Source organism: Euprymna scolopes, chromosome 11 (genome assembly GCF_053919585.1).
Source record: "Euprymna scolopes isolate OS-2025 chromosome 11, ASM5391958v1, whole genome shotgun sequence".
NCBI lineage: Eukaryota > Metazoa > Mollusca > Cephalopoda > Sepiida > Sepiolidae > Euprymna > Euprymna scolopes.
Window position 1 is genome coordinate 75,300,145 of NC_136492.1, and position 26,186 is coordinate 75,326,330.

At 31.1% G+C, this 26,186-nt stretch overlaps 2 protein-coding genes across 5 annotated transcripts in view; one reads left to right on the forward strand and one right to left on the reverse strand.

Annotated features, from left to right (window-relative positions):
• Positions 1-17,166, reverse strand: part of LOC145287916 (histone-lysine N-methyltransferase SETMAR-like) — a 401,357-nt gene extending 384,191 nt beyond the window's left edge. For 2 of the 3 annotated variants that reach the window (XR_013869225.1, XM_080135864.1), the window contains exons 1-2: positions 17,072-17,086; positions 15,715-15,777 (exon numbers count right to left, since the gene is read on the reverse strand). The gene's annotated coding sequence lies outside the window, so the exon portion shown is untranslated. Of the gene's footprint in view, positions 1-15,714 lie in introns of all 3 variants that reach the window. The other variant, XR_013869226.1, reaches the window with a different exon arrangement.
• LOC145287914 (uncharacterized) overlaps positions 1-26,186 on the forward strand; it is a 1,114,340-nt gene that overhangs the window by 10,483 nt on the left and 1,077,671 nt on the right. The gene's annotated exons all lie outside the window — the stretch shown is intronic.

The following is a 26,186-nucleotide window of genomic DNA, read 5'->3' on the forward strand; positions in this document are numbered from 1 at the left end:
AGAATTGCGTTATATATATATATATATATATATATATATATATATATATATATATATATATATATATATATATATATATATATAATGTGTGTGTGTGTGTGTAAGTAATTCATTTATTTAATTTTACCCCTTTCCTCTTTTTCCTTCAAATCCTCGGTGGGTCAGTAATAGATTTGAAATTTATAATTTCGAAATGTCATTATCTTTCAAACAGTCTTCTAATTTTAAATGTTGATTCTTTTCTAGAATAGTGCCCTCTCTTGATAAATAGTTAAGCGCAACTGAACCATATTACTTGACGTCGATCAGTAGATTCTTGCCAGAACCCCCAATTTAAATTGTTTGGTTTGGTTTGCTTTATGGCATATCAATACTTCAGTGGTTCATTTAATGTCGACGAAAACTTTAAAAAAAATAAATAAAATAAAAAAATTATCGTTTTTTGTAATTTTTTTGTTTTGGTAGCAAAATCTGCTTTTGTTAGCATTTTTTGTAGAATACGAATAATTTGTAGAAATCAAATTGTGTGTACATAATTCTACGTATAAATAATCTCAAACTAATGAATTTTGAAATATATATTTACCCAACACGGTGAATGACATGGTCATATTATTTTTTGTAAACTAGGGGATGTGAATCGCAGACTATCACCCATCCCCCAAAAAACTTACCATATAAGTTATATAAAAAAAAAAAAAAATTGATAGCGAAAAGGATTGTTGTACATTAAATCTTGAGTTATATTATGTAATACATTTTTAAGAGGATTGGTGTGTGAGCATTAATAACACATATCTGATAAAAAAAATCTAGGTATTCTATGCACCACTGTGCAACGAGTGCATATTTATGTTTATTTGTTTATTTATATTTTTAAACTTAATTATTTAGGGAAGTACGCTCTAAGCATACCATGCCCCTTCCCTGAATAAAGAAAACAAAATATTAAAATTTAAAATCGATACTATATTGATGTCTTTACCAGTTCTGGGGTGGGGTGGGGTGGGGTGGGGGTATTCGAGTAGTAAATGTGTATATAATTGCAATTTTATTATTTTTTTTTTTTTCATGACTGTCGTTCATACTGCCCTGCTCAAAAGTGTCATTCAGGTCACTCAACTGTTAATTTCCAGAACGGATTTCGTCAAAATCAATATATTTCACCAAAAGAATAATACCCATGCCGAATGAATAAACAAATAAACTGACAACACAGTAACGGTTACAGCTCGCAACACAAGTCCTCGGGCGGATATCAAAACGAATTATGGTTTTGCTCGGGTGTCGGGAAATCCATCTTCCATGCATTGATCCTTCTTTCGGATTATTGATTTATTGTCTATCGTCTGAGGCGACCTCGCCGAAGAACGGGGTTCAGTCGTGGCAACTTTTTACCTTTCATGAGTGCGTCCTACCTCTTTTCCTTAGGTTTCTGTTTGGAGGCTAAATTCCTCACTTGTAACATACACCTATTATCTAACTTTTGTTTTATACGTGTGGCAGAGACGGTGAATAGTGGCGTGACTGCAAGCTCAAAAAATTAATGTCGTGAGTTCGAATTCTCTCAGCGATTTATTTTATTTCGCGTGTTTTCCAAATATTTAGAAAGGCTAATTATAGATTATAGTATATTTATCAGTTTTGCAATAAAATCTGTTGAAATTTAAATTTCATGAATACTTTAAAGTTATTTAAAACTTTAATTTATAAAGAACCTAACATACAAGTGCATGTTGGCGGATGTTCAAAAAATAATGCCCCCTACGTTTTAACTCAAAAAGTCGAAGAGTTACGAAGACTAGAGTAGTACCATTAAAACGAGCAACCTTTTGTGCTGAAGAATTTGTTTCGACATAGTCACCACCATTCTCAATGCACTTTTGCTAGCGATGACTGAGAGCCTTGATATGCACATTCAATTCTGAACGTGCATGGGCGGAAGCAGCAACAGTCGATGTGCACTGATGCCAAAGTACCAGTAGCAGCTGTATATAACGTTAATAATGGTATATTAATGCACGTTTATTTCATATACCTGTAAGCTATAAGACATCGGAGTAGAAGATGAGACAGACAGACAGAAGAGAGGGAGAGAGAGTGTGTGTGTGTGTGAGAGAGAGAGATGTTTATTATTCGAATATTACTAGTAGCATTATTTTTTGTGTGCTTTTGTTTTTGTTTAAGCGCGAAGTGTATTTTTTTCAGTTCCAACAATAAATTTCTAATCTCCAAACGTGTATTACTTGACATAAAGTTCGCATTTCACTTCTGTACAAATTGTCCTTTATTATCTATCTACTATTATACAAAAGGAACTTTGTGTACATGTGCAAGTTCATTCCCTATTGACTCCGAAACAACTGGACCAGTTTTTATGAAATTTCACACAAATACACTTTATGTATCGGAATGTTTTCAATAAGTATCGATAATCGAAAAAATCTGATGAAAAAGAGAATAGGCGATTTTGACTAAAGTTAACGCCTTATACAGCCTAACATTATAAGTGCATTTGAGAAACACAAGCAGAAAGACCTGGCATCTAAAACCAACAGTAAATTCTTTGATATGACAGGGGCGCGTTCGAAATGAATGTCTCTGCTTAGAGCACAATTGAATCATTATACTTGACTTTTACATTTTAAACTTTAATTCAAGCCATTATATATATAAAATAATTTTATAAAATCAACAGTAAGTTCTCTACAGTGCAATGTAGACTACAATGTATTGTGGACCAAATCACTGCGGGGAAATGTGAAGCTGCCTCCCGGTGCACCACAATGGGTCCCTGACTAGACCAAGCAATCAATCAATTTGATTGAAAAATGGGCAGTTTCACCGATTTCGATGACAATAAAAATATGCGAGTGTGAAATATTCATTGATCATCATTCAATCCCGGGCAACGCCGGGTCTCCCTATTAGTGCGAAAATAATGTTGGGGCCCATTAACTCAATAAAGAATTTAACAGTTTATGCGACAAACAATTTAACAATTACATTTCTGCTTTTAATTAACTATTTTAAATAAAGTTAATCGATTTATTTATTTAATTTTTTTTATTTTACAGATCACATTAATTTGTATTTACACACGCGTGTACAACATCTGATAAGACAATTTTGTAAATCATGTCTTCTCAGATTTGTTTACTATTTACCATGTACTACATTACAATACTTGTAACATATATACAATGCTTCAAGCAAACTACACTATCTTAAATCAAATTAATAATTTGGAAAAATAATTAAGTATAAATTGGGTTTTTAAATGAAAAAAAATTCTTCCACAAAAAAAATCCGATGATTGTGTAGTATAGTTAACAAGAAAAAGAAAATAATGTAAAAAAATAACAAAACAAATAGACAACAAATAACTGTCACCAAATACAAACATTTTTAATTTTATAATTGAGTAATGTTCACGTTGTTACTTATTCTGATTTATCATGGGTTTGTTATCATTTCATTTTCAATCTATTATTCAAATCCTTTTCCGATATGATCCCACATTTTTTTTTTTTTTTTTTTTTTTACAAAAGGCTGTTTGCTAATTTCAGGCTTAAAAGATAGGAATATATATATATATATATATATATATATATATATATATATATATATATATATATATATATATATAGCTAGCGAAACCGTAAGTATTACTCCCCATTGATTACCAATCAGATTAGAGTAAGCATTTTATTTTTATATTCTGTTTTAAGCTTGAAATTATCAAGCAGCTCCCCTCTCTAATAAAACAACAAAAATTGGGCGCCATCTTGGAATATGACTCGAAAGATAGATTTAAAGTGATAACAAATTCATAAATAATAAATCTTACAATCATTATTACGCGTGATAATTATACAGGTAAATAGAAAAGTTCATTTTCTTGCGTTTCAAACCACTTATGTGTAATTTTCATTCCTGTAATTCTTTTTCTTAAGCTATACTGTGCATTGGACAGATTTCCATATTTATTTGGGAAAGCATATTAATTCAGTCTTTTAGCTAATAAATTCCTCTAGAATATTTGAATAATCGATGTATTTTTTTATTTGCTTGTTTCTATAAGCAAATTTTTCATGAGTCACAGTTTCTATTTATTTACCCCCCCCCCTTCAAAAAAAAAAAACAAAAAAAAAAACGTAGGTACGATGTGACACTGGGCCAGTTTAACGTGAGGTGGAGGGTACACAGCCAAAACTGGTAATGTTAAAAGGTTGCGAACTGCGAGAAAAAATTCTGTGTAAGCTACACATGCTTCTTTGCTGTTTTTCTTATGTAATAATAAATGAGAAATCATTTCCATTTAAAATCCAGTTAGTATTATTAATGTAAAATTGAGAAAAGCACGTTTGAAATGTGTCAAGATTATGTGAATAAACAAAATCAAAATAAAATGGTTACCGTATTTGACCTAAAAACGAAACTAATTTTAACTCTAAATTATTACTCATTTAATAATATTGTTAGAATATGGCTTTAAAAAGATAAGTTGATTAAATATATTTCTCATTCCGTGGAATTTCCGAGGGTCTTGCTAGTTAATAATAATATAGATAATTAAAATTTAACAAAAGTAACATAAAACCACTTTAACGCCCGTACAAAATATTTCCTGCATTTTTCTCTGACCGCGACCGTTTTAAACATTACCGACTACCAGTTAAACAAAAATCTTAATTTTATTTATCCAGATTTTTATTTTAGCTAAAAAACAAAAACAAAAAAAAAACAACAACAAAAACTTAACATTTTTCTTCCTATTCTCTACTTTCATACCCCCTCATCATTTAGTTTCGTGTTTATCGGATTAACAAAGTAACAATGCCTTTTTTTTAAAGCCATATTCTAACAATTAATCTATTTTTGATGCATGATTAAATCACCTGTTTAGTAGGTCATCAAGTTTGTGTTTAACACAAAAGGAAGGAACTTTATCAGTTTGTATTCGTAGTTTGTATTATTTAATTACTAGTCGGTCGTAAAATACGCTTTAATATATTGCAAAGCCAATTCTCTTATTGAATGTTATATTGTACCTAATATATAGTGATTTCAAAAGTAAAAAAAAAAACCCGACTTGGTTGCCATTAGCTAGAATTGAAACCACAGCATGTAGCACTCTGTCCGCTACGATCGATGTAGTAGGTGTATCAGAATTTTTTGGGGAATTTTTGACACCCCTCACACAAAACTGCGAATAAAATATAAAGACTCGTAATTTCTCTTTTTAAAGTGGATTCTTCATTTTCTTTATGGAATATACTTCCAAAATAAACTATTAAAGTTGTTAAAAAAAAAAATAATAGAAATATTATTTTTTATTTAAAGAACAAAAAAACAGTGTTTACAAAATGCCTGCGCGCGTTCATGCAGCCATTTTTTTACGTAATGAAATCAATTTAATTTTATGAGTTAAATTTTTTTTAAACTTTAAAATTCTATCAAAATTTTTCTATTGGTTCAATTTGTAAGATAATTTCAGGTTCAATGTGAAATGTTATGCTCTTTCTAATAAACCAAATATAATATTCTAGACAAGCGTATTTTTTTAAATTCACCCCCCCCCCATTTTGAAATGTCTATTAAAATGAAAATAATTAATTTTCTCACCTCCAGATTTATATGTCACAAATTGAAGATAAAAGATCAATAAATAAAATAAGCTAATTTAAAACAACAACAAAAAAAGAACAGTTATTTGCAAATTTACCTGTAAAGTCCAAAATTTAAAACCTTTTTTTTTTTAAAACCACGTTGAATTTTTTTTTTTTAAATGAAACCTTATAATCTTGTTATATTGTTCAGAAAATTCCGTACAATTACAATTTTTTTCTATTTCATTCAATGTTTATTTATTTTATTTTATTTTTTTTTTTAGATATTTTAAAAAAATCACTCGATAAAGAAGTAAAATATATTAAATAAAAAACTCATGTATTTCTTTAAGAGAATAAAAACAAATCAAAAATCGGTCGACTGATTTTTTTTGATTTTTTTAATGGCAAAAGCTGATAAGTGAAATGGGATCATTTTCAACTATGGTGGCCCATATTTACTAACTTTTGTTTATAGCCAGCAATAGAAAGGGAGATTTATTCTGGCGCTTAAGGCCACCGAAGTAAAGGCGGCGTTTGTCTCACTTTATTCCAGTTGTGAAACATCTCATATCGCGGTATTTTTTAATACTCGCTTAAAAAGTATTTTATTTAAAAAGGACATGGAATATAAAATATAAATATAGATAAATTCTTAATGAAGAATGGAAGTATCCATTGAATAGTATTTTTTATAGGTAAGTGATTTTTGGAAATTTATATATATTTTTATATTCGAAGTAAGTTAAAATTCGTTGATTTTAAGTCTTTTTTTTTTTTTAAAAAGAAAACCGATTTAAAAAAAAATTGCATAATTTGCTATTAAACCTGTATTTTTTTTTTAAATTTGGTCTTTGCTCCTTTAATTGAAAAAAAAAGGGTGTGAATTACATTTTTCAAGTAGTTATAAGCTTCGAATGATAGGAGGTCGAATTATTCAAGTTTTTATCACACATTTTTAATGGCGATTTCTGACACTGCTTCCGATGTAGCTATCGAGAGATAGGAACAAAATTATTTAATATTAAACGACTTGAAGAAATGAATTGTAATTGGCATACTCAGAAAAAAGTAACAATATGTTGGCAAGTTGGAATTAACACTTTGCATTTCAACCTACCGATATATTTGTAAACATTATTCATTCATCCAAACAAAGATTTTACTTGTTATAAACCATTCTTGGTGTATGATTATTATTTCTTGTTAATTTCAGTGTTATGTGACCATTAGTTTTAGAATTTATTATTTAAATATTTACAGACACACACATCTGTTTTATTTATATAGATTTAGTGCTTTTCCATTACTTTCTTTTCTCAAGAAAAAAAAGAAGAAACATCTTTGTACGATCATACGTACCCTTGGCAGAAAGAACGTAGCATACACCAAATATCATACAAACTGATAAAGTATTTTAATTTTATAAAGGAAATCATTTTTAAGCGAATTTAAGTTTAATGCCTCCCATCCCATGTTAAGAATGGCTTTCTAAAATCTTGCGAAAGTTTAAATTATTTGGAATTATCTCCCTTGTCCTGCAAAGTAAAACTACTTAATTAATTTACATGATCTTTGATGTACGATATTTTTTTTCCGTCACTAATATGTGCACCATACAGATTTTTCTTTATTTTTTGGCATTTTTTTATGGAGGTGGGTGTGTAGACTTGCACTTAAAAAATGAGGTTTTTCATTAAATTTTTATAGGTACATAATTCGAAAGATTATAAGATAACTTCGTGTGTGTTTTCTTCGTGGCTTTGATAATCACATTGAATTATTTCTTTAATATTCTATTTTAATATTTATTGAAATAAAAAAGAATGCAAAACGAAATTGAAAATGTCTTATTAAAAAAAAAAAATACAGATAATTAAACATGCGTTCATTTTAATTGAGATTTTTTCAACTATTGTTCACCAGAGAAATAATGTCGGAATTTTTAAGTAAAAGTGAATCTAACAAAGGATTATACATTTTAATTGCAAACAATTTTTTGGTAAAACTTGCGAAGAACGCTCTGTTTGCGGTTGTTTTAAAAATGGAACGGAAATTTAAATTTCGTTCTGTTCACATTCAACATGTAAACTTTTCTAGGCTTTCTGGTATGCTGACAAGGTTGGGGGTGTCTATTCCGAAAGCTATTCTTAACATGGGGAAGTTGGAGTGTCTATTGCGAAACCCATTCTTTACGGGGGGGGGGGGGGTTATTCGTTGTAAGCATACCCGAAAACCTAGAAAAATGGACATTTCCAATGTGAACGAACAATTAAATTATTTCGTTTTGATGAATTGAAATTCTATAAAAAATTATTTTTTTTAAAATCTTATATCTATATATATAAATTCGTATTTCTGTCTGTCTGTTTGTTTGTTCACAATTTGATTAATATATACAAGAGGTCCGTTAGTTTATTATTTCATTTATTTCTATATATAGTATGATTCTTTAAAAAATATACGATTAAGAGGTCACTCCATTTGTTTATTATATTAAGGAAAATCAATTGTACTAAATAGCTGTATGTTAATTTAAGTTTCTAGCGAGAGAGTTGTTTTAAATGTTCTATTTAAGATTGTTATTTCATCAACTCTATATATTGATAATATATTTAATTGAATTTATATATTTAATAAATTATTTAATTGAATTTATATATTTAATTAAATCTATATATTGATTATATATTTAATGAAATTTATTTGGTACTATTACTTCCGACATCGATTTTTTATATGAAACAAGTAGTTATTTCCCCTGATGAGTTTTTTGTATACGTTCTGAAGTTCAAAAGATAAAAAAAAAACTCTTCCCAAATAAATTAATTTGGTAATCGCAAGACGTTTCTAGTGTGGAAAAATAATTTCGTGTAGACACAAAGATATTTTGCTTTCTTTTTAAATATTCAATACTCTTGCATAATTTGACCCGGATTCTCAGAAATCCATCCCCGTCAAGCATGGATCAGGCGAGACCGGCACTCATCGGTTTAAACCGAGCATTGTAGCAGACCCGAAAAAATACAAATGTAATCAAAAATAACAAAGACCTACCTTTAAAGGACTGAAAATATTTTTATTTATTTTATTTTATATATATATATATATATATATATATATATTTTTTTTTTTTTTTTTTTGCAAAATATTTATCAACAGTTTTTTTTCCCCTTCAAGAAAAGATGAAAGTTTTACTTTTTTCACCATAAATTCTTAGGTGTAAGTACAATTTTTTTTTTTTTTTTTTTTCAAGACTTTTTGTTTAGTCAAGTTTTTTTTTTTTGCGGGAGGGGGGCACAGAAATATATGTATATATATATATATATATATATATATATATGTATAATTTTAAAGAAAATACGTAAAAATATGTTTACGAAAAGCGTAAATTGTTAGATAAAAGTACAGGAAAAAATTTATTTATTTATTGTTTTTTTCAAGAAAACTTAATATTTTTATTTATTTTTTTTTACGGCTGTTCATTGCCGGTGAAAGAACTTTCTCGGGATAAGGGTATTTCCTTAGGAATCTTTTACTTCGGTCGACTGTTGAACGACCATCGACGGCAAAGAGGGAGGAGATAGGGTAAAGGAAATGTGTAAGTGTGCTCCGATATAATACCGTATTCCCATCGCATATTTTTAAGGGGGGGGGCATTTCGGACGCCCATAAATGATTTTTACTACTGTTAGAATCTCACCTGGTGGAGAGGATATCACATACTTATTTGTTGAATGTAATTCTTTCGATTACTTTCGATGTTGGTGTGGGGGGGGGGCAAGTTAAAAAAAAAGGAAATAAACAGAACTAAATTTAAATGTCCGTTCCATTGTTATAACAACTGTAAAACAGAACGTTCTCAAGTTTTACCACAATTTGGTTTAATTAATAATTTATTGGCCGTGATAATACAACGTAGTTATTATATTCCTTGGTCATTACATTAGTAATTCAACCAAGAAAGATTTGTATTTACAGTCTGTTGCTATGAAAAAGCTGTAAATAATTCATTTTTAAAAATACCAAAGTAGAATTTGTGTTAACCGAAATAAACGTTTTTATGTTATAAAAATGATATAAAATAGTTATGACTTAGTGTGTCATTAAAAGAAAAGCAATTAGCAGTTACGATGTCAAGATGTGATTTATATAACCCTCGAAATAAGAGAAATAGTTTATTGTAATGTAATTAACCGCTGCAAAAAATGCCAAATAAATAATAGAAAGTTGAAAAAACTTTTAACCCTGTTTAAGTGCAAAAAAAAAAAACCTGGTAAAAAATGTAAATGAAAGTTCTTTTTTGTTTTAAAGAAAGGATCGTAATTGGATTGTTTGATTTTTTTTTATTAAAAAAAAATGTAACCCTCTGATATAAACATCGAAATAAGGAAATTGTTTTTTGTTTTTATCTGCCGAAATTACAAAACACCCCTGTTTATAAAATAAAGAGAAAAAAAAAAAAAACTACCACCAGTAGGTGTACGTGAACGTGAAAATTAATGCTTATGAGAGAACCTCCTAATCCACTGGACCACAGCGTTAGTTGAGAAATAACGTTGGAAAATATTTTATTTAAATTAATTCTAAAAATAATGCTTGAAAGTTCGTTTTTGTTTTAAATAAAGAATCGTGATTGGATTGTTTGTTTTAAATAAAAATGTAACCCTCTGATAAAAAAAATCGAAATAAGGAAATTGTTTTTAATTTTGATATAATTATCTCACAAAATTACAAAACTTCCCTGTTTTAAATGCAAAAAAAAAGAGAAAAAACGACCACCAGTAGGTGTATGGAGGGAAATATTGTATTTTATCCAAGAGGTGGCGCCCAGGGAAAATAACTCAAAACCGGTTTCTAAAAAAAAAATCGATGTCGGTAATAATAATTCAAAATAAATTTAAATTAAATAATTATCAATATAAATCAACTTTGAATAATAATCTTAAACAGAACACTTAAAACAATTCTCTCACTATAAATGGTAACTAACATACAGCTATTTAGTAACATCGATTTTCGTTAATGTATTATGCAAATGAGGTTACCTCTTCAGCGTACATTTTGCAAGATTCATACGATATATAGAAATAAATAAAATAAAGTTTATGCAAGTAAGTAAATTAAAAAGAAAAGTAATGGATCGTTTGTCTGTCTTAATAAAATTGTAAACATACATACAGACAGGAATACGAATTTATATATAATATATATATATATATATATATATATAGACGAATGACAATTTGTATATGGACAACATTCCCCCCCACACACACATCTGACTTTTGATCAACAAACACTGAACATATGTGAAATATGTTATTATAATGCGCTTATTTCATAAGCTGACCATTTTTGTTTCTCATAATCTCCTTTTCTATTGCAATAAATACCTCTTTTTTTATCAGTGAATAACAATACTATTATAAAACGAAATGTCACTTGGAATCTCAATATTTGGGTTAGGTGAATGGAAAGTGCTCAATCGTTTCTTATCTGTGTCGTTGGTTGTTTGTTTTACAGCATATCAACCCTTTTTAGGTTATTTAATGCTGAATCCAGTGATTTTGAAGAAAATTTTTTAATAGAATATATTTGTTGTTTTTTTTTTCCGAAGTCAGTTTCTATTTAACCCATAGTTAGGACCCTAACGGGTACCACCACACCGGGTCAGAGTGAACCTGGGAGCAATGGCAATTAAAGGGTGGCTCCACACTCCCCAAAGCTCGCAGGCTGGGGCCTCACCATCGGATATAGTTTAAGGTCATATCCAGGACATATCTCTGTGTCGGTGTGTCAGAGTTATTTGCTGTCAACCTTATAATTTGTTCGTTAAACTAAGAAATGGTGCAACAAGTTCAGTTCTATGTGAAATCGTCTTACCTGGAGGAGCGCAAGCTAAAGTGTCTGCGTTCGCCGATTATTTTAAAAAAGAAATTAAAAAATATATATACAAAAATACTGCTTTTGTATCATGATTCGGAGATATTATGACAGCGACGGAGATACGCGTTATATACAGCAATTACGAGCCTCACAGCAAGATGATCGATCTGGAACAGTAACGATTTACTGTTTCTTTCTGCTAAATTAGTGTTGGGATGATTAAATCGGAAAATAAATTTTGTGCCTAATTTTTTGACTATGAAAACGATTTTTTTGTCTATTTTTGTTCGTAATTTAATTTTCCATAATTATACCAATGATAAATATTTGTTGATTTTTAACTACCAGTAAAAATAAAATCTATTCTAAAAGTGTATTTTTATGTTAGTGAAAATATTACACGGGTTTTTATGGTAATCTTGAAAAATACCAAAATTAAAAAAAAATCTCTATAACTAAATATGTAAAGATTTAAAAAGAATTGTAATCTAGAATTTAGAACAAAATCGTAATTGTATGGGAATCGGGGTGGGAGTTTTGGAATCATTCCATCACTTTGCTGGATAGATGGTCTGTTTGAAATTCTTTGTGGTATTCAAACAGAATCTCCAGCTTGACTGAAACTGCTGTGGTTGGTACTGCTAGAGGTTACTAATCTAGTTGACAATATTCTTCCAAATTTTCACCCCAAAACTGATTAAAATGCTTGCCGCATGTCTGAATACCCGTTATGTATAAATTTCAAATAAATTTCAAATATTTAGACCCAAAATTGGCTGAGTAGTTTGCTAGACACCGCAAAGGTCAAATCTTTTGACCTTTGACCCCTTGGCAGCTCAAATTTTCTACCCAAACCGATTTAAAAGCTTGCCTGATCTCTGAATACCCTGTATGTAAAATTTGGTAGAGACCGCAGAGGTAAATTTTTTAAACTTTGACCTCAATTTTGACCCATTAACCTTTATTTTATGGGGGCTCAAATCAAATTAAAATTTTGATCCATGTCCTACATTTTAAAATTTCAAGAGTTTAGATCCAAAATTGGCGGATGAGTTTGGTAGAGTTTTCAAATGTCAAATTGTTGAACTTTAACCCCTTGACAGCACAATTTCTGGCCGAAAACCGATTAAAAAGATTTTCCTTAATCTCAATACCCCTTATGTCAAATCTCGAGTCTGTAGACTGAAAATTGGCAGTAATTTGGTAGAGAAATGAACACGAACACACACACACACACACACACACACACACACACACACACACACACACACAGAATTTCACTTTTATAGATATACTAGCATTTCAGCCCGGCATTGCCTGTGTTAAAAGAGCGGTCAATCTTTTTAACTTTGACCCCTTAACATTTAAAGTTAGATCCATGTCCAAGAAACCTATATCTAAAATTTTAAGTGTTTAGACACAAAATTGTCGGAGGAGTTTTGTAGAGTTCTCAAAGGTTAAATCGTTGAACTTTGACCCCTTAATCGCCAAATTTCTGGCCAAAAATGATCACATCGATTTTCCCAAATCTCAGTACCCTGTATATCAAATTTTGAGCCTATAGACTTAAAATTGACAAAGTTATTGCGTAGGGAAATGTACACAGATACAGACACGTTTACTTTTATAGATATATAGATAGATTAAATATATCATAGATGTTAATTGTTATTATACACTTGTGTCACCGTGTTGTTTTTTGCATCGTTTTTACACGATCTACCAGTCGTGTTTTTGTTTACATTTGTGTGTGTGCGTGCGAGCGATTGACTAAACTGCTGTTTTTTTTTATGCTAAATAAATTTTGTTTGTTTAAATAAATTGTAGATGGTTATAAGCTAAAAAATCTTTTTTTAACATTTAAATACATCGTAGATGTTAAGTGTTCTCATGCACTTATGTTACCGTGCTGTTTTATAGTAGTCGTGTATGTGTGCATGTGTAAACGTTTCAGTACGATTGGCTAAAATTCTTTTTTAATACGCTAAATAAATTTTTCTCGTTCTTAGATTACCGTGCTATTTTTTTTTTTTTATGGAAAAAATGATTACACAAATACTATAGCCGAGTCCTGGAAATTGCCGGAGACATTTATGCAAAGGAAACAAGTTAGCGAAACAAGTGAATTAAATAACAAATATTAATACAATGAAAGAATGTTATATAAAAAAGGAAAAGATTACACCACTACTATAGCTGAGTCCAGGAAATTGCCAAAACATTTCAAAATGAATTATGATACTTGACTCTAGCCTTTAATCAGAAATTGACAGTTTAAATACTTCAAAATCTCCTTATGTGTGATTTTGAAGTCTTTAAACTGTCAATTTCTTACTATTATCAAAGTGTGTGTGTGTGTGTGTGTGTGTGTGTGTGTGTGTGTGTGTGTGTTTTTGTGTTTTTTATACAAATCAATCTGATACTTGTGTTAACCAATGCGTGGCCGAGTACAGCCAGTTAAAAATCAAATTCATTCAAAATTTGTCAACAATTTGTCAGATTTAGCAAAGAGTTTTTTTTTTTTTTTCTTTTGATATTTAAATAGGTGGGCAAAAAATACGTAATATTTTTCCAAACGTCACGTTTTCTGTTAGTGACGTCACTGGTTTTAAATAACATTTATTTTTGTCTGTTGTAGTTTTTGTAAAGTTTCACAATAGGTGTCAAACCTTCTCTTAACAACGACAACAACAACAACAACAACAACAACAACAAAAATCCTTTAATCCTACCTCTAACCCTATGTATGAGAGGCAAACCTCCTATAACTTTTTTTTTATAGTCCTGAAAATTACGTTAAGTTCAAATGGCAAGCTCCCTACCAAACAAAATTCCTCTGTAACCTACATATAAGCGTGAAAAAATAAAAAATAAATAAAATAAAAATAATCTTTCCTTAAAGAAAAGTGAACAGGATTTATCTCTTATAAAAAATAAATTAGTCAACTGTCCTAAAACGCTAGAATTGTCTCAAAATGGTGAATTATTTTACATTAAATTCATGTGAAACCAACCCCCACTCTAAATTCTAAAATTGTTTTTGTTTTATTTCTATCAAGTCTTCAGGATGTTCACACATAATTTCCCTTAGTTCTATCATTAACCCAAAGTCAAAGTGGCAACCTTCCCATTCTCTCATAATTGCATAAAGACCCTCTTAAAACCACACATAATCGCCTTTTAGAAAAAAAAGACAACAACAAAAAATGCTCAGGATGTATCTCCGTAAAAAACAAAAACAAATGAATTGACTGCCTTAAAACGTTGGAATGGCTCAAAATTGGGAATCATTTTAAATTAAATTCTAAAATAACTTTTTATCTTTCATTAAAGATTTTCAAAGTGTTCACACGTAATGATTTATAAAGATAGAATCACGATGAGGCGATAACAGAAAGTATTAATCTACAATAATACCAAAGAAATATTGTGATCTATTCATTTTTTTAAACAGTCCTAGATCTTGATTTCAGTTTTTTGTACATAAAATGCATTATAATTCAGATTTAAGTTGTCTAACTTCTTTTCTTTTAATGGATACATAGCATTTTTAAGAAATTTCGCCATATTTATGTGCATTTATTGCAGATTATTTGGAAACCATTAATTTCTGGGGATCTTCAGTTGCATATTCTGATTCCTTGCACAAAAATACTTGTATGGCAAATTTCATTGCTTAATCTTGTGTTTTAACAAAGATATAAGATTTTTACAGAAAAAATAGTGTAAAAAATGTGACAAAACACATATGGTCTTAAAGAGGGAAAAATATCCAAATGTGCAAGACACAAAAATAACAACTTCCTTAATTTTAATTGGATTTCAAAAATTTAAAACGATTCTTTTTTAGCTTATCAAACTATGTATGTAATTATTGAAATATGTTAAGCCATCTACTTTTTTTTTCATGTCTATTGCTACTACACAAGAGAATGAAACGTAGGAAATGAAGATGGGGAGTAGAGACATAGGGGAAAGAAAAAGATGAGGGTATATAAAAAGGAAAGATAGTAGAAAATAATATAATCAAGATAAGAAGTGTGTGTGTATATATATATATATATATATATATATATATATATATATATATATATATAAACGAAATGGTTTACTAATTTATCACTTCAATTTTGTCACCATTGCTGTTAATGTTTATTATACTAATGTTATAGATATACTTATAAATTAGCAATTAAAAAAAGCAGATCCTTACCTTTTCGTGCTAAATTATTTACGGCATTTAAACATGTCTTTGTTTTTGTGCATTACAACATTTCTGAAAAAAAAAAATCAATTTAATGAGCATAATATAATTCCAGATCTTTCGAAATTTGCCCATTAAAGAATATCTTCTTTTTTTTTTCTTTTTTTTTTTTTTTAATCTTAAGCATATCTACCATCTTTTTCGGTTACAATTTCAAATACAATTATTTCAAATGCATATCCTTATAATGAAATCCTCCACTTTTCACGAAGCTCTGTTTACAGGAAAAGCAAGTTATTATTTACGAGGGATTAACCAGTCATTCATGAAAAGAAAACAAGAGTTGATACTTAAACATAGGCACCAAAATAAATATTTACTAAAAAAGCATGAAGCAGTGACAGCTTTGATAACAAAGAAGCTAAAATGATCGACTAATTACTAATAGATTATGTTCATATTTAAAAACATAATCTAATTATTAACTCTCTATATCTGTTTGCTAGTATTTTTATTTACAGTTGTTTTGTTTTTTATATATCTTTTTTAAACTATGCGTTTATATTTTGTTTCAAGCAAAGGAAAATTACTCTTTATTAAGGAATACAGAATTATATTTGTTTGTTTCTATTTTTGTTTTTTCCAGCATATCAACGCTTTTTGGATTATTTATACCGATACCAGTGATTATGGAAAAAAAAGTTTCTATACTTCAAGTTGTTTATATCTTTAAATGTTTATTTATGCTGTTTGGTTTGATTGCTGGTAAAGGAAAATTGTTGCTTTAGGTTTTAACTTGGCAAATCCTAATCATATTCTGCAAAATGGAAAAAGTAACACGAATGTTTAGTGCTCAAATCAGGAAACCACTATCTTCAGATAGCCTGATCTGGTAACGCAAGACAATCATGTTCCTTTCTAAAGAAGCATGAAAATATTTGCAACTCGATAAAAGTATTTTCTGGAAGAAAGTGAATCGAATTAGTTTTTTTTTAATAAGCTGCAATGTTCTACCATCAATTATTTTTAGTAAAAAAAAAACAAAAAAACTATTGGTGACAAAAATCTAGAAATACACTACCTTTATATATTAGATGTACATCCTATATTAATTGAAATGTATTGGTTTTTCAAATTTGATCCACCTGCAGAGATTATCTATAAAAACGATTTACCAGATTTCAGTAAATATAATTTTCGTGTATATTACATAGATCACACTATCTTTTAATTTGATTTTAGATCGTCAATAGAACTATTCTTTGTCGAATATTAATCAAATTTTCTGGATGTTAGAAACTTAATTTCAACTTGGTTGTTTTTGTTTTTTTTTACTTTTTATTTAAAGTTAATTAATTACACTTACTTGCTCTTCCTTCAGTGGTTAAACCAATTGCCAGTAAAATTAGCTTTTAATATTTATTTATTGCAGAATGAATCTCTCCTCTCTCTACTCTCTCCCTAACCTCTCTCCTCATCTTTCGCCTTTCTAACCTCTCTCTTTTTCTCTCTCTCCTTTCTCTAACCTCTCTCTTTTTCTCTCTCTCCTTTCTCTAACCTCTCCTTTTCTCTCTCTCCTTTCTCTAACCTCTCTCTTTTTCTCTCTCTTTTCTCTAACCTCTCTTTTTCTCTCTCTTTTCTCTAACCTCTCTTTTTCTCTCTCTTTTCTCTAACCTCTCTCTTTCTCTCTCTTTTCTCTAACCTCTCTCTTTCTCTCTCTTTTCTCTAACCTCTCTCTTTCTCTCTCTTTTCTCTAACCTCTCTCTTTCTCTCTCTTTTCTCTAACCTCTCCCTTTCTCTCTCCTTTCTCTAACCTCTCTCTTTCTCTCTCTCTCTAACCTCTCTCTTTCTTCTTTCTCTAACCTTTCTCTTTCTTCTTTCTGTAACCTCTCTCTTTCTTCTTTCTGTAACCTCTCTCTTTCTTCTTTCTCTAACCTCTCTCTTCTTTCTCTAACCTCTCTCTTTCTCTCTCCTTTCTCTAACCTCTCTCTTTCTCTCTCCTTTCTCTAACCTCTCTCTTTTTCTCTCCTTTCTCTAACCTCTCTCTTTCTCTCTTCTTTCTGTAACCTCTGTCTTTCTCTCTCCTTTCTGTAACCTCTGTCTTTCTCTCTCCTTTCTGTAACCTCTGTCTTTCTCTCTCCTTTCTGTAACCTCTGTCTTTCTCTCTCCTTTCTCTAACCTCTGTCTTTCTCTCTCCTTTCTCTAACCTCTGTCTTTCTCTCTCCTTTCTCTAACCTCTCTCTTTCTCTCTCCTTTCTCTAACCTCTCTCTTTCTCTCTTCTTTCTCTAACCTCTCTCTTTCTCTCTCCTTTCTCTAACCTCTCTCTTTCTCTCTCCTTTCTCTAACCTCTCTCTTTCTCTCTCCTTTCTCTAACCTCTCTCTTTCTCTCTTCTTTCTCTAACCTCTCTCTTTCTCTCTCCTTTCTCTAACCTCTCTCTTTCTCTCTCCTTTCTCTAACCTCTCTCTTTCTCTCTCCTTTCTCTAACCTCTCTCTTTCTCTCTCCTTTCTCTAACCCCTCTCTTTCTCTCTCCTTTCTCTAACCTCTCTCTTTCTCTCTCCTTTCTCTAACCTCTCTCTTTCTCTCTCCTTTCTCTGACCTCTCTCTTTCTCTCTCCTTTCTGAAACCTCTCTCTTTCTCTCTCCTTTCTGAAACCTCTCTCTTTCTCTCTCCTTTCTGTAACCTCTCTCTTTCTCTCTCCTTTCTGTAACCTCTCTCTTTCTCTCTCCTTTCTGTAACCTCTCTCTTTCTCTCTCCTTTCTGTAACCTCTCTCTTTCTCTCTCCTTTCTGTAACCTCTCTCTTTCTCTCTCCTTTCTGTAACCTCTCTCTTTCTCTCTCCTTTCTGTAACCTCTCTCTTTCTCTCTCCTTTCTGTAACCTCTCTCTTTCTCTCTCCTTTCTCTAACCTCTCTCTTTCTCTCTCCTTTCTCTAACCTCTCTCTTTCTCTCTCCTTTCTCTAACCTCTCTCTTTCTCTCTCCTTTCTCTAACCTCTCTCTTTCTCTCTCCTTTCTCTAACCTCTCTCTTTCTCTCTCCTTTCTCTAACCTCTCTCTTTCTCTCTCCTTTCTCTAACCTCTCTCTTTCTCTCTCCTTTCTCTAACCTCTCTCTTTCTCTCTCCTTTCTCTAACCTCTCTGTTTCTCTCTCCTTTCTCTAACCTCTCTCTTTCTCTCTCCTTTCTCTAACCTCTCTCTTTCTCTCTCCTTTCTCTAACCTCTCTGTTTCTCTCTCCTTTCTCTAACCTCTCTGTTTCTCTCTCCTTTCTCTAACCTCTCTGTTTCTCTCTCCTTTCTCTAACCTCTCTCTTTCTCTCTCCTTTCTCTAACCTCTCTCTCTCTCCCTCTCTCCTTTCTCTAACCTCTCTCTCTCTCCCTCTCTCCTTTCTCTAACCTCTCTCTCTCTCCCTCTCTCCTTTCTCTAACCTCTCTCTCTCTCCCTCTCTCCTTTCTCTAACCTCTCTCTCTCACTCTCTCCTTTCCCTAACCTCTCTCTTTCTCCCTCTCTCCTTTCTCTAACCTCTCTCTTTCTCCCTCTCTCCTTTCTCTAACCTCTCTCTTTCTCCCTCTCTCCTTTCTCTAACCTCTCTCTTTCTCCCTCTCTCCTTTCTCTAACCTCTCTCTTTCTCCCTCTCTCCTTTCTCTAACCTCTCTTTCTCCCTCTCTCCTTTCTCTAACCTCTCTCCTTTCTCTAACCTCTCTCCTTTCTCTAACCTCTCTCCTTTCTCTAACCTCTCTCTTTCTCTTTCTCTCCTTTCTCTAACCTCTCTCTTTCTCCTTCTCTCCTTTCTCTGTCCTCTCTCTTTCTCCCTCTCTCCTTTTTCTATCCTCTCTCGTTCTCCCTCTCTCCTTTTTCTATCCTCTCTCGTTCTCCCTCTCTCCTTTTTCTATCCTCTCTCGTTCTCCCTCTCTCCTTTTTCTATCCTCTCTCGTTCTCCCTCACTCCTTTTTCTATCCTCTCTCTTTCTCCCTCTCTCCTTTTTCTATCCTCTCTGTCTATCCCTCTCTCCTTTTTCTATCCTCTCTGTCTCTCCCTCTCTCCTTTTTCTATCCTCTCTGTCTCTCCCTCTCTCCTTTTTCTATCCTCTCTCTCTACTTCCCATCAAATTTTACCACTCCCTATCTACCTCTCTGGTTAACAATTTTGATTAATTTTATCGCTTAACACACTTAATAATAATATCATATGTAATATGATGCTGAAAGATCCAAATTGCTTATGTTTCGATGGCAATTATCTATACTAGAAAATGTACGACATAATTTTCTATTTTAATTGAAATTTAAGCAAGTATAGCAATTGTTTTTGCCTCGATAGCTGTTTTTTTTTTATTTTTTTAATTTTTTTTTTTTTACTATCTTCTCAATTCAACCATTAAATAGCAAGAACGAAAAACATACCACATAACATTAACAGTATCAATAGAAATCGAATTCGGTTTAATATTTCTGATATTTCACATTAGAATAAAATTAATTAAAAAAAACATCTAATCTGGCAACTTCCTCTGAAAATTAAAAAAAATGAAATAAATTCATTTATTAATCTTCTAGGTTGAGGAAAAATATATTGTCCACCATCAGGGTCGATTTTTAAAACCGATTTTGAACATTTTCCATTTAAAACCATTTTTTCACCATGTCTGGTCATCAGAAGAAAATATGCACCGTTTTGGCACATATTCTCTCCTGATGACCCAACATAATCGGAAGGCTTTAATGAAATCCCCTACAAGTGAAAACAACCGATAAGCACGATTATATACAAGTCTACAAGGTAATCTGTTTCTTCCAAACAGCAATATCTTTTGTTGGTCAGTTGCTTCATAGTGAGTTTCTGCTACTGTTCCGGTAACAAATATTCTGGCAACTTCTTCCTAAAATTAGCAGAAATTAAATTAAAAAAAAAAATTTCTTAATCTTTAATGTTGAGGAGAAATCTATTGTCCACCATTAATGCCAATATTTAAAACCGATTTCGACCATTTTTTTTTTTTCACTTTCTTACCGCATTTTGCAAACTTCGAAACAAGTTTTAAACTAACTTTCTTTTAACAAAAGTTTGCCTCAACGTAGAATTTGATTACAAAATTGTACATTTTAAGGCAACAATCTTTGTGGTACGTTTAATACTGATTTGTTCCTGGTGACCTCCTATGACAATGGTTCTTAATATTTTGAGTCACAGATACCTAAAGCTATGAATGCCATTAAAAACATCCATTAAAACTCTATTTTATTAATATTTTTTTATAGTTATAATTAATGTTTGTAATCAAAAGCTCTGGATATTGATCCTGAAAGAAAACTTTAATTGAAATATCAGAATTACTCTTAATTACTCTTAATAATCCATACAGCTCTTTCCCTATCTTTCCCTTTTGCTTTAAGCCAGATATGAAATGAACAAGTATGCAGGGGGGGGGGGTATCTAAAATTAAATGGGATTATATGGTTGTAAAATATTGGTAATTACAAAAAAATGTTTTTCAAACTTTCTTTTACAGTTGTGAAACATTTAAACCATTGTCAGAATAAAATGAAGATACAATGTTTTCAGAAACTCCTTTATTTCTCAAGAAAGAGTGTTTTGTCCAACGTTTTTTTTTTTTATTTAAACACTATCGGGATCAAAGCCTGTGTTATTTACCTCTGACTGGCCTAGTGCCCCTCTTGAAGAGATGATTTCAGCAGTCCTATGGAGGCGTCATTATTTTAACTTTTGTAATTTTAAAATGTTATCTGAGAAATCGATAAAACAAACAAAAAAGTCACTGCTTATGTGTTGGGACAAAACTTCAATCCCATTAAATTACCACTTTTCCCAAATAATTATTGAAAATGTTGAAAAATTTAAATCCAAATTGAATAATTCTGTTATTAAAACTTAACACCGTTTGTTTTTGTCAAACTTCCATGAATAAGTTGTGTCAACAACAAAATTTTCATAAAAAAATATATGTATATAATATTATTCGATCTTCTAAATTTTCAAATTAAAAAAATATTGATTAAAATCCATATTACTATATTTTCACCCACGATGGATGAAATACTTGCAGCAATTATGCAAATTTTGTGTTTGACAAAAACAATAAAAATTCTTTGGCATTTCTGTCACTTTTGATCAATCGATAAAAATGTATCATTTGTTGTGTGTTTTTTTTCTTTTTGTATGAACGAAATCTAAACAATTTAAATAAAAAAATAATTAAAAAAAAAATGATAAATGATGAAAAATGATTACTTTTTATGTTTTTACGATTTCTAAGACTAGTATTTTTTCATAAAATTGGACTGACTTAGATACTTGAACCTCGTCTTCATCTTCGTCAACATCTGAAGATTGTGCCGAATAACAATAACATGGCAAGTAAAAAGTAAAAAAAAAAATAAAGAACGTCTGAATTTTCCTAATGAAGACTCTTTTATAAATACGTTTAATAAAAAAAACAACTTTTCCACTAATTATCCTATCTTTTTTGGACATTCAATCCTCAGTTAGTTGCCATTAATCACAGGTCTGCTCTATTTCATACTTGTAATGCGTGTTCGAATCTCATTTAGGGGTTATATAAACTCTATTGTTCAGACTATTTAAAAGCATATGACTATAAAACAAATTAATTTACAAACCATTCATATAAAACAAATTAATTTACGATGTGAAATCTATGTTCTATATGACTCTATTCTAGACCCAACACTGTTTCTTCTATACATCAATGATATTTCAGAATATTATTCAGAAAATTAACATCTTTGCTGATGAAACCACTTTCTATTCTGGCGTTGCTTCTCACCCATCTCATCCATATCAGTTGAAAAGTGTAGCTGATCTAGAAGTTAACCTGGATCCAGGTATGAAATGGCTTGTTTTGTTTAATCATGTTAAGACTCACCTTGTGTCTTTCAATCATAGGCGTATCCCTTTTCTATATTATTTGGATTCTTCAGATCATTTTTTCATTTTGAGCATTATTTTCACAACTTTTCTGTCGATGTAACCTCTGACCTTCAGGTGGAGCTGGAAATTTTCTGTCAAACTCGGGAATCTGCACGGAATTTTGAGCAGAACTCTTTATTTATATCACAGGGATAATATGTTCTTGTTCTATCAGCCATGGCAGTAGTGGATAAAGTACTTGGTAAAATTCAGTTGTAAGTTACTCTTCTGGGGGGTTGAAGGTTTAATCCTTAGTGTGGGCGACACTCAAAATACAATTGCAAATTACTTAGGACTTCTAACCCGTCATGGTATTAATAATTGTCATACAAGCTTCTGGTGTCAGCCATCGTTATGCTTACTTACTGCCAAATTCTAGCTCTGGTTCAACAATTTTATTTTTATGTAAGTTCTCGGAAACTAAAGAAGCCCCTCCCTGGAGCTAACACTTGATCTCTATATGAGATACCAATTGATATTTAAGTGTTCAATTAGTTATTATTTTTTTTTTTTTGCTTCTCAAACGTTGAGTTAATAAACAAGTGAAGAACATTAATTTTCCCCTCTCCAATTGACCAATTATGTTTTGTATATCTTTCTTGTGGTCTTTTGATCTTGCTAGATTCCAGGACAAGAATTCACCTAGTCTGGTGGAGTATTCAGTTTCATGCTGTTACTAGAGGCAACATCACTTAGAGAAGGTGCACCATTAGCCATACCAAGGGAATTTCATTTGGGCTTCGTATACTATGTGATTTTGAATATTTAGTCAGGATTTACTTGTAGGGAGAAGTATCCTCATGCCAGATTGTCTGACAAACCTTTGTATAAAGAAATCTTAGACATTCAAGGACAGTGTCTAGTAGGTATTCAAGTTCTTTCCTGAGCAGCACTACCACAATCGTATTACTTAGTGCAGCAATAGGACGCACAAATTCTATTGAAAGGGTGTTCAACTAAGTTTTAAAAAATAATTTTTTTATTATCAAAAAAATTTGCAGATTTTTTTTTTTTTTGCCTGAAAAAGTTTTACTCCTGTTTTTCTTTAAAAAATGAATAAAACTATTTTTTCTTTTATTAAAGTTTAATGAAATTTCAGTTTAAGCTTTTTTGTTCTTAATGATGAATTTTATTATAATTAAATATTGTCCAATGGAAACAAATTGTGCACTTGTGTGTGGATAATTTCGTTTCTCGCATTTTCAGCATCTGCATTTAAATAATTTAGACATTTTTTTCTCTTATCGTTTTCTTATTAGAATGTTGTATTGCACTTTCTATTTTATTATTTTTTTTTTTTTTTGTTCTTTCTATTAGGAAGTGCTTTTCTTGCTTTGAAAATAATCATTCGGAATCCAGGCTCGTTTTTACCTGCAGGACTTGAATCCCCTTTTCACTGAATTCTACAAGGTGGAAATAAGTTAATTTTATTTCTCCAGTCAGGCCGTTATTGTATAGACCTTCATGTTCAAATTGAGTACCCTCCCCTGCTCAGTTTACCGTTAATTGGTAGAATTTTTTTTGTAGAGATGAATCTGCACATTTCTATAAGATATCATGCCTATCGGTTGGTCACGTTTGAAATAGCATTTTTCTTTTTTTTTTTTTTTTTTTTTTTTTTGCTAAACGCATGGATTGAATGGTTATCTCCCTCTCTTTCTGTCTATCTACCTAAAACTAAACGAAACTTCCACGAGCAAAATTTCTTTCCTAGAACTACCCGTGTGTGGAACACTACTGTGCGACAGCTTTCCAGCTGACTACACTGTGGTCGTTTTCAAATCCAATGTAAACAAGTTCTTGCTGGTTCAACTTAAATCATCGAATTCCGCCCAATCACCATCATTACCAATCATCACGGTGTTATCTGATCATTCACCTGGCACTTATTTAACCTTTGTTCTTGAATGGTATTTGGGCGTTTATAAGTGGTGAAACCTTATAAAAAAACATTCAATAAGTTGCCCCCCCCCGTCAAAATGGCTTGGTAAGAAACAATTACTTCCATTAATAAGTTACTTTGTGTGTGTTTTCTTAAGATTTTTTTAAAACTAATTCTGAAAAAGCAAACTCATTGCGATTAATACAAATGACCCGTTGTATAGATTAATATATTTTTTCCTTTTTAGTTTATTGACCTTATTTTATTTGTTCCAACCAAATCGTTTGTTTTTCTGTTTGGTTGTTTTAGTGATTATGAAGTGGACGGTATTTCTTTTGTCCATACACGTTCGATTTGTTGAATGTTCAGCTGTGACGATTCCTCAATGTCAACAAGTAAAGTTAATTTAATCATTAGTTAGAATTACTTGAATTTCATTTATATAAAAAAAAATGAATGCTGGAGTTAATGTAAAAATATATCAGTTATTTTGTTCAGAAATAAAACAAATAAAAACGAACAAGAAAAAAAAAATTGAATTGGCTATTATTCTCACCTTAGTGGCTATATTTCCATTTCGGTTAATGTAACCTCCAATCTCAAGTTGATCTTTTCGAACACGAGCCTTAATTGAATTCACAAGCTTTTTTTTTTTTTTTTTTTAAGGTAATTACCGTTTATCAAGGTCTATTATTCAGGCCACTCAAGGATAAGAGTTAATTAGTGTCAGATGGACGGTGAGACAACACCATAATAATGGGTATTGATGGGAATTAAGTAGAATTTGATTACTTAAGAGGACAACTCAACAAGAACTTGTTTACATTGGATTTGAAAACAACCATGTTGTGGTCAGTTGAAAAGCAACCCCACGGTAAAGAGTTCCACGGGGGGGGGCGTTCTAGAAAAGAAATTTTGTTCATGGAATTTGCACCTAGTTTTAGGCACAAATAAAGAGATGGGGAAATTGTTGACATTGGTTGTAGCTAGATGAATGTTTGTTGTGAATGTTTTGCAGGGGTGAGTATAGCTTGAAGCTCAGTTCAATACTTGCCATGAAAATAACGAGAGAGCAGAGATACAATGTCTCGTGAGGAAGAGGTTGCAAGAAGGAAAAAAAGACATAACTTACTAGATTTCGAAGCTGGCTTTGAACCCTGTCAAGGCAGGAAAGGATACTGTGAGCAGCTCCTACTCGAATGTGGCAACAGTACTTCATCTTTGGGTCTTGTGCAGAACTGCATCAGTAGTGAGATATCTGCTGGAGTAGTAGAATGATCCAACTATTTTTCTAGCCATCTTGGCAACAGATTTGATGTAAATCTTTCATTTTGGGCCAGGAGTGAAGATCAGATTATGGAATTTCGAACTGAATTCTTTATTCAATCAATGAAAGTCCATTGTTCTCATTCCCTCAGCCATGACTGAATAGAAGTGTTAATTTTTATGTTATCACCTATAGTAAGGATTGAACCCTCAAATTCCATGAAGTTTTTTGATAATATATAACAAAATATACAATCAACTCGTAGATGATTTTTTTCTATCTGCCTTTTTCATTTATCCATACATTTTCCACACACACATACACCCACGCGTTCTTCCATTTATTAAGTTAATAAGCATCCTTATTCATACAGCGAGGAGCGTTCGGTA